Below are 9,691 nucleotides of genomic sequence, written 5' to 3' on the forward strand. Positions count from 1 at the left end.
GCACTCCATGCAGGACCTTCAGCGGTCATCTGCTGACGTCAGCAGCCTGTGAACCTAGGGCATTCTGGGCTGTGAAGCGATACAACCCACTGAACTCGGGGCAGACTTTCTCTGGATTTCTTACTATATGTTGAGCAGCTTTGAGACAGGAGAAAAAAACCAAAAGCAAAAGGCTGTAAAAAACTAACGGTGAGAGACTGCCCTGAATACTTGATTCAGAAACAAAACTTTTTGCTTTCTAGTGCTGAGTAAAGGAACGCCCTGCTTAGCCAGCAGATCCCTACTTAGCCAACTGCATCCACCCTTTGTGTAACCCCGACTTTGGAACTGAGAACAGTGTGTGATCGGAGGGGCCAAGTCACTAACACATCAGCTCATTAGCAAAGGGAAGGCAGACTGTGGCTGCCTCTCCCCCTACTCCCAGCAACCCTCAGGTTGATGCAAGACTTTACTCCTGGTGAAACGTGGTTATAAAACCCCTTTCCAATCTCAAATGATCAAATCTCCCTGCCACTGAACCCTAGCACCTAAATGGAAAATTGGCACGTGGATTGCTGCTCAGGTGAGGACACCAGAGGCAGCCCGGGCAGTGTGTGCTAGAGACGTTGCTCCTTTGGTCTCATTTTCTCCACCACTTAGCAGATGGCCACTTGCTGTGAAGGTGCAGAACATGTTAGGCCCATACTGAATCTCTGAGAGAGCCAACTTGCCTACCCCCACATCTAGGCTCAGGCTACCCAGTAGCAGGGCCGGTTTGCCTAATGGTGGAGCTCTGGCTATGTACCACCTATCTCCTTGGTGTTTGCTGGAGAGACAGGCACTCAGAGGAACAGTGCATTGTAGGTGTAAGGCAGCCATCTGGGCTAGAGGCTTCCTGATGTCCAGAAGGACTGGAGCCACCCAGACCTGTACCCTCTGTCCCTGAGTAGCTGTCTGTGGCCTGGAGAATGGCCACAGCTGGGAGAGACTTGCCCTGGGGTACACAGCCTAGTAGAGTTCCCAGAGGGCAGTGGTCTGTTGGGCAAGGCTGCCTTTCTCCTAAGGTAGTCTGGCCTGCACTGTGACTTGTCTAGTTTGCTTTCTATCACTGTGATAAAACACCAAGACCAAAACCAAACTGGGTGGGGTGGGGGAGGGCTTGCTTGGCTTACACATGCCTAGCATGATTGATCATTGAGGGAAACTGAGGTGAGACCCCAAGCGAGGTGAATCCCTGGCACGGGAAATGAAGCAGAGACCATGCAGGAAGGCTCACTGCCCATGAATTACTTTTCTTATACCACTCAGGACCACCAGGACTGGCACCACCCACATCAACCATAAATCAAGAAAATGCTGCACAGACTTGCCCACAGGCCAATCAGAGGGAGACATTTCCTCAGTTAAGTTTCCTCTTTCCGGGTGACTCTAGCATGTGTGTCAAAATGACAAAACAGGCAAAGAAATGAACATCAAGGACAAAAATGAAGCTAACCATTGGACCTCCCGTAGACACAGTTCCATGGCCTTTCTGATCATGGGCCTTCTGTGGCTTCCCTATGTGACAAAGTCCCAGGATTTCCCAACATTCCCTCCCTCATAGACTTCATGTACATTCGCTGGGGACACTCTGACAAGGCTGGGGACCCTCTAATAAGGCCCACTATTTGTGCTTCCTTCTAAAGTCAAGAGTCAGGAGGGGCCCCTGACCCCCTCTCTCCTTAGACAATAATGTATTATTATTATTATGTGTACAGCACCCATTGTACACAGTGTTCACAAAGGCCAGAAGGTCACCCTTGAACTGTATTTACAGGTGGTTGTGAGCCACCTGATGCATGTGCAGGGAACTGAGCCCTAGTCTTCTGGAAGAGCAGCCATTCTCTGAGCTGCTGAGCTATCTCTCTTGATGCCTCTCTCTCGGGTTCACACATGGCTTCCTTCTCCCCATACCTTATTATGTTCCCTTCTGTGCCTTGGTTGCCACTCTCATTTTAACTTACTAATCTTTTTCTCTTTCTCTCCCTCTCCCTCTCCCTCTCCCTCTCCCTCTCCCTCTCCCTCTCCCTCTCCCTCTCCCTCTCCCTCTCCCTCTCCCTCTCCCTCTCCCTCTCCCTCTCCCTCTCCCTCTCCCTCTCCCTCTCCCTCTCCCTCTCCCTCTCCCTCTCCCTCTCCCTCTCCCTCTCCCTCTCCCTCTCCCTCTCCCTCTTCTTCTTCTTCTTCTTCTTCTTCTTCTTCTTCTTCTTCTTCTTCTTCTTCTTCTTCTTCTTCTTCTTCTTCTTTGCAATACAGCTAATTGCCTTTATTTCAGTATGCATCTACATTTAGTGGTCCTGAACAGAGAGTGGGGAGCGTGGCAATATGACAGAAGGCCAGGCCCCAGATCTGCGGATGATCTGCAAACGTGGTGACACAGAGCTCCTCATGGTCCCTGCAGGAGGGTCTGAGGAGCAGCACTGAATCCTGAGTCTGCAGGGTTAAGGCCTCATGTTCCAGCTGTCAGGCTCCATATCAGACCCGATGGATGGCCAGGGTGACTCGAGAGCCCTGTTCAAACCTTTTCAATGTGTAAAAGCAAAGCAATTATGGGAAAAGGAACCAACTCAGAACCGTGTGCACCGAGGACTCTCCACATGGCCTTTCTCTAGGCATCTTTCCACCAAGGACCCTGAGCGCTGGCCGGTCTGAGTCACCCTGTGACTGCTCTCTTCACCTCTAGATCTGAGCGCAAAGCTCAAAGGCTGATGGTAGCAGCAGGGCCCAGGACCCCCCCACTCCCTTCCTAGTCTGGTGGCAGGTGAGTGTGGTCCGGAGCTAAGTGAGGGAAGAGCCAGGCTCTTCCAACCTCATCTGATGGCTTCTGACCATAGCAAGTGTTGGGTGGTGATGGGCAACAAGGGAGTTGAGGAGGGGAACGCAGCACCCCTTGATAAATGGGGGGATAGGAAGCCCTGAATTCTTCACCCACAGCCAATCTCAGAGGGAGGGGAGGGTTACAAGCTTTGGCCAAGGGTGGGAGTGGAGCAGTGGGAAACCACAGCTTGGATGGGGCATCACTTAAGACTTAAGAAAGCAGGGGTGCAGCCAAAGCGCCCCAAGCCCAGCAGTAGTCAGTCCCACAGCTGCTACCTGAAGTCTTCCCGTCTGTTTTACCACACAGCTGTGGTGGAGGGTGGGGCGGGCAAAGGCAGACCCAAGCCAAGGGCCAGCAGCAGGTGACTGGGTGACGTGTCTGTTCACAGTTGCGTTAGCTGTGCCCACGGCTCCCACAGGAAACCGATTACAGCACCTTCTTGATCCCAGAAGTTCAACCAGGCAGACAGCGGTTACAATCGACAGTTGATGTTACACAGCACAACTTAGGTATTTCAAATGGACGAGAAGTTAGTATCAGAACAGCGTCTCAGGATAAAGTCTGAGTGGGGCTTCCCCTCCGGTACTTTGAGGTCTACAGATGTATCAAGAAAATTCACTACTGTGGAAAGTGAAGACTTGGGTTGGATGGGGAGGGGAGACCTTGGTGACTAATTGCTGTCACAATGTCCTTCTGGTGGCTGTGGCAGCTTCATGTTCTCTTTTGACATTATCAGGTACCGCGGTTCCTGCAGGCTGACTTTGATGCTGTGGGAGTTCTGCCACTTTGCCAGCACTGCCATGGCTCTTGGAGCCGTCTCTCCATTTGAAATGTTCATGCCGTTCATACTGACTCTTGTTACAAATCTCACAGACGGGGGTGCTTCTGGGTGCTTAGGTCCACATTTTATTTTAAGGCTGTATATTTGGTTTCTATATAGTGCTCATGGAGGCCCAATTATCATGCCTGTCCATGTTGTAAGTGTCATGTCCTTGTTGTCCTCTACACCCCAGCTCACTGTGCCATTGCCTACTCCTTTCTGGCCTCCTTCCAGCTCTTCCAACAGTCGGAAATTTCAAGGGACTTTTACTCCCGAGCCTGTGGTGGCTGCCATCTTGCGTCAATGTCACTCCAAGGCTGCTAATAATCTTTAAAGGCACTATCTCCAAATACAGGTGCCAGGTGGAGATCCGTGGCCAATGCTTGGGTCTGGCTGTGTGTGGTAACCTCAGCCCTTGCTTCCGCACTCACGAGACGGTCCTTTCCTTCCCAGCTTTATCCTGACCTGCAGAGACCTTGGGTCTCTCTCTCCTAGGGTGCCATTGCAGATCTTCAGACTGTTAGGACCTCTCCTCCATGTTGTTCCCGCAGTTGTCTGTTCCTTGCTAGGTCATAAAGCACACTCCTGAGACAGTAACCGTGTCCCTCCCAAAGATCTGGGCCTGTGACTGGGTAGCCTCAGACCCCAAGACTTCAGACCTCAGACCAGAAGCAGACAAATAAATACCCAAGACCTTGGCCCTGCCCAAGCCTTTGAGCTGCTGAAGTTTCTCCTGGCGGAGTTCTGAGGCAGCCGGTGGGAGGATGGAGGGTGCCCACCTACCTGAGAAATCCTGATTTTGAAGAAATGGATTCCTATGTGGCCCCGTCCCTTGTTGGTGTCCACTACCACTTTTTTTTCCTCCAAGGTCTCTGCCCCCTGCCCTGGGCCACCCTGCCAGGTTTGTCATTGCTATGGTAGGTTCTCTCCACTCCCCTTTACATGCCTCACCTGGCACCAACTGTTAGCCTGGAAAGAGTCACAAAGCACAGTTGTCACACAGGACAGGAAGAGGGTGAAAGACACAGAGGAGAAGGATATGGCTTTCTCAAGTGACAAAGGACACATGCAGGAACATGAGAATGGGGTCAAGCCCCTGGTGGACATCGAGCGGGAAACTTTTCAGCAGGTAGAGGTGGGCACAGAGCTTGAGAGATCCCGACTCACCCTCGGTGTTCAGATGAGTACACAGAAGCCCGAGAAGAGAGACTAGGCTGCCTGGAAGCAGGCCTGGGCATAGGCTGGGTCTCACACCATGAAGGGTCTCCAGGCACATCTTAGCCCTGCTTCCTGTGCCTCAAGGTCTGTGGCCATGGGAACTGTCTCAATTAGGGTTTTTATTGCTGTGAAGAGACACCATGACCACAGGAACTCTTATGAAGGAAACCATTTCATTGGGGCTGGCTTACAGTTCAGAGGTTCAGTCCATTATCCTCATGGTGGGAAGTGTGGTGGCACACAGGCAGACAAGGTGCTGGAGAGGAGCTGAGAGTTCTACGTCTGGATCAGCAGGTAGCAAGAAGAGAGTGAAAGAGTGGGCCTGGCGTGAGCTTCTGAAACCTCAAAACCCACCTCCAGTGACATATTTCCCTCAAGGAGGCCACACCTCCTAATACTGCCACTTCCTAGAGCCTATGGGAGCCATTTTCATTCAAACGACCACAACGATGGTGGTGTGGTGGGTTCTAGGACACCAGAGATTTGAGTGAAAGGCTTTTCTCGGGGTTGTACTGGAAGGCTGCCTGGAGGAGTTGGCAGCAAGGTAGGGTTTTATTAAGCCCAGGTACCCTAGCTGGAGGACCATGTTAGGAGGCAGGTGGTAGAAGGCAGGCGGCAGGAGGCAGGTGGCAGGAGGTAGGTGGCGGAGGCAGGTGGCAGGTGGCAGAAGGCAGGTAGCAGGTGGCAGGAGGCAGATGGCAGGTGGCAGGAGGCAGGTGGCAGGAGGCAGATGGGGAGGGGGCTGTGTTGGGCGCTGAAGATGAGGATGGCTAGAGGAAGCTGCATCTGGTTCTATAGGGCCTGTAGTATACAGCACGCAAACGAGTGTCTGAACTAGCCTCACACCCAGTAGGGTGACATAGATGAGTGTGAGGGAGGTGATGTGGAATGAGAACCAGAGAGCGTTGATGAGCAAAGAGGGTGGCTGAGGAGGTCTGCTGAACTGGCCAGGGCTTGAGAAAAAGCTGGCCAAGGGCAAGTGGGATTTCTGCAAGGCATGGGATGGGGTGGTGTGACCCCTGGTAAAAGTACTCCTCTACACACATACACTGTGGGAACTGAGGCCTGAGAGCCAGCTAGGAGCCAGGGCGTGGCTAGTCTGGCTGTGGGAAAGTGAGGCCTGGGGTTGCCTGGCTCTGCAGTAACAGACTCAAGGAATCTCTGTCTGCTCTGTCTTGGGCAATCTGGGCCAGAGACCAGGGCCAGTAGATCTGCAGGGGTCATTGGATGTCACCAGGGATGGCCCCTGTATCCTGGCTGCCTGGCTGGCCTGTCTACAGCCCATCTGGTGGCTTGAGTGTGCCCAGCTGGTCATTCTTGCACCCATGCTGGAACGCTGTCCCCATGGACCCAGGATGGACTTCCAGAGTGAAGGATTAAGTTGTTGATGGTAATCAAGCTCCCAGCAAAGGCAGTAAGTGAATTGTACTGATGGATCAATTGTGTAATTGGCAGCTAGCCCTTCTCCCTCACCTCAGTCTGCCCTCTTATCGGGGTCCCCGTGCTCTTCTAGCTTGTGTCCTGGGGTGGGGGGTCATGTGTCCTGGGGGCACATCTTGGGAGGCCATTGAGCAGAGCCTCCTGGCTAGAAAAGCCATTAAAGCAAATAGGTCTTGGACCATCTTTTGGCTTTTCCATTAAGTCCTGTTTGCTACTGTTTCATGAAATGGTTGCCTAATCCTATTTGTGACAAGCCTGTAAGCCACAGATAAAAACAGGGCATTTGCATCGAAGAAGGGAGTGGTACTGAGCCTTCCTTCCCTGGGATAATATTAGCTCCTCCATGCTCCTGGGGTTTGAAATTTTTACATGGAGGTTTAAATATTCAAAAGAGCTTGTAGGGCTCCCCCTTTCTTCTGCTAACTATTAGAGACAGATTAAATTTAAAAGAGATTTAATTTGTCAGTTGTCTCGAACATTAATGGAGGATAAATTATGCCTGCGAAGGGGACTGTGTCGCCTTTGTCTCGCTGGGCAAGGCCGTCCGGGTTAGCACTGGCGCAGTTAAGAGTCCAGTGCTCACACTTCGCCCAGCCTCTCCCTGGCAGCCCGAGAGCATAAATTACCTCTGTGGGCATCTGCTTGGAGCATTGCAGGGATCTGCCCATTGAACTCCCTGTTGATAAAGTGAGTGATCAGCCATTTAGCCCCCCAGCCATGTAGAGACCCTGGAGGAGCTATCCAGGTTCTCAATGAGGGAACCACCCTGAGAACTCTGCCACAGCTCTGTCTCCTTGCTCTGGTGAGAAGGCGTCTGAATTGAGGTGTACATGTGTGTGAGAGTGTGTGCCCGAGTGTGCTGGGTATCGTCTGGGACAAGCTCTTATCTTGATGGATCTGGTAGAGGTGCCCCACCCCCTGACCCCAGCACTGCCACCACTGGCAAAGTGGTCTGGAGTTTTTTCCTCAGGGCTAGGAGGGGCACACACTCCAGTGTGGCTGTCAGTGGAGCTAATGGGAAATGTTAGCTGGGTGTGAGGCGGAGAAGGATTTGGGGGTTCTCTTCTGTGTTTTTCCCAGGCTCACTTTTTAGAGTGCTAGCGCTGGCTTTCAGGGTGTGGCCTGAGCGACTCAGGGTACAGAGACTGGAAAGGAGGAGTGGGTTGAGGAGAAGAGACAACCGAGGTCTTTCTGGAGAGATCGCTGGACCCTCTGGGAAAAGGACAGAACACGGAGCTGGAGTGAAGTAGTGGGGTCAAGAGACCAGGGCTTTTCCTCTTAGGTATTCTTCAACGTGTCCTCTATGGCTCCCCCAGAGTAGAGTTCAGGATTTTGTGATGATGTAGACAGCATCCCCTGCCCAGGTGGTAGGCTATATATGCTGGAGGCACTGTATTGCTGGAGTCCTCCCACACTGGATTAATTCCCATAATCAACTTGACTGGATTAAGAAACACCCAGGGCATTAATGAGGCAGGCCTCTAGCATACTCAATGGCATCTCCAGAAAAGGTTAACCCAGGAAGAAAGACCTGTCCCCAACTGTAAACAGCAGGGAGCTGAGCAGTGAACATCTCCCTGCTTCCTGGTGACAAAACCAACAGTCTGCCATGACTGGGCGTCCCATGGTCCTGCCACCATGGTTTCCAAATCACGGTGGCCTTTAACCCTTCAAAGCACGAGTCCAAATCCTTTTTAAGTTGCTTTGTCACAGTCATAAGACAGGAAACTAATACACACCCCTACTGCCACCTCCTGGGGGGAGGGGCAGGGCGGGCAAAGCTCAGTCCATTGGCTCCCAACCTTTCTATCACTGTCCCCATTGTAATGATGGCCCACATATCTGAAACAAAAGGCAAGGCCTTCAGGGTGGGGCTCAGGTGCATGCAGGATCCCAGACCCTGAGTACCCCATGCTCCAGGGGAGGGGTGATGACCCCCTTCAGTCCTCAGCACCCCCGGGAGAGCTTCTGAGGGCATGCCCCATGCAGACCTTCCAATTAGAGTCCGTTAGTGAGGCCCAGCCCAGCTCAGGCACCTGGGCACCCCTGAGGGGCAGGGATAGGGATTAGGTCACATTCAGCCACATCTTTGTTGGGGGATCAGCCGGTGGGTGCTTTGGGTCCCCAGGGCCTCCAATTACAGCCCCTTAGAAAGAGGCGGCAGGGCTGGGTAGGGGCTTGGATGAGCCCCCTAAGCTCTCTGCTTGTACCCCAGCCTGCATCTGGGTCCCGCTTTTGATGGTCTCAGTCTTGCCACAGTGCAGAGGAGAATGTGGCAGGCTTAGGGTGACTCCAGACGCCTGGCTCGAGTGGCTTATGGTCCCTGTGCTGGGAAGGTCTGGAAAGTCACTGACATCACTCAGACTGGCACATCTGAAGACCTGACCTTGCCCCTCAACACAGTGGTCACCCTCTGGACATGCTGAGCTGGCCTCACAGGATGGAGTTTGGGAATGTGTGTGGCCCACTGGGGCACGTGTGTTGACTCAGAAGACAAGCTGGGCCACCTGGCTCACTCCCATGTTCATCCCTCATTCTGCTTAGACAGGTATCTAGAAAGGGCATGCAGGTGAGAGGAACCCAGGCTCAGTGCAGAGAGAGGGTCCCTTTCTGGCCACAGGGCCATGCTGTGCCACCTAATCCATGGTGATACCTGTCTGACAGTGTCTGAGAGCAGTTTCGTCTGTTTCTCAGCTTGTACCATCATCTCTTGTCCTGTTGGGCAAGCTCTACTTGGCAGGTCTGCCCTGGGAAACAGAGGAGAAGGGTCCAGGACTGTTGGACACCCCGAGAGGGGGCAAAGGAGGGAATGTGTGATATGAAGTGACAGCAATTTCTCCCTAGGTATATCATGAAGCAATCGTCACTGGTTCTCCTCTGAACATGTTTCTTCTGCTTTCCCTTCCTGCACCCCGGCCTTCTTTTAGGCTGTTAAATGAACAGGATTTCTCGGGAGCTGGGGGTAGCAGGAGGGCTGGGAAGAGGTGGGCCCTCATCTGAAGGCTCCTGACTGGGAGGCATCCCAGTTCTCCCAAGGCCAATACATAAGCCCATCCAGCTAGCACACAGCTGTCCCGATTGCATGCCACACACATGGCCTCACACTGCAGTACAGCAGGTGGGAGTTTTACGGGGTCTGATTCTGCATTCTCTCATTGAGCTGGCTGGGGGAAGGGGAAGCTGCCGGCTGGGCCCCCAGCCAAGGCACACAGTTCCCGCCACCACATGGCTCCTTGTTCATGGGCACCTGCTGAATGCCAAGCAGCCTGGTGGTCCGGCCTAACCGTTAAGGGCCTGATTTGCATTGGGAATGGCCCAGCACTGGCTTGTCCACACCTCCTGGGGTCTCACCAGGAGGCAGGTTGCAGTGCTTTTGGGTT

The 9,691-nt window shown here is 52.9% G+C and overlaps 1 pseudogene; it reads right to left on the reverse strand.

Moving 5' to 3' along the window:
- Positions 1–3,503: 3,503 nt before the first annotated feature.
- On the reverse strand, positions 3,504–3,949 carry LOC110307409 (ubiquitin-conjugating enzyme E2 variant 1 pseudogene; annotated as a pseudogene).
- Positions 3,950–9,691: the final 5,742 nt, after the last annotated feature.

The sequence above is a fragment of the Mus caroli genome, unplaced genomic scaffold (genome assembly GCF_978045245.1).
Source record: "Mus caroli unplaced genomic scaffold, Mus_caroli_1 scaffold_14, whole genome shotgun sequence".
Taxonomy (NCBI): domain Eukaryota; kingdom Metazoa; phylum Chordata; class Mammalia; order Rodentia; family Muridae; genus Mus; species Mus caroli.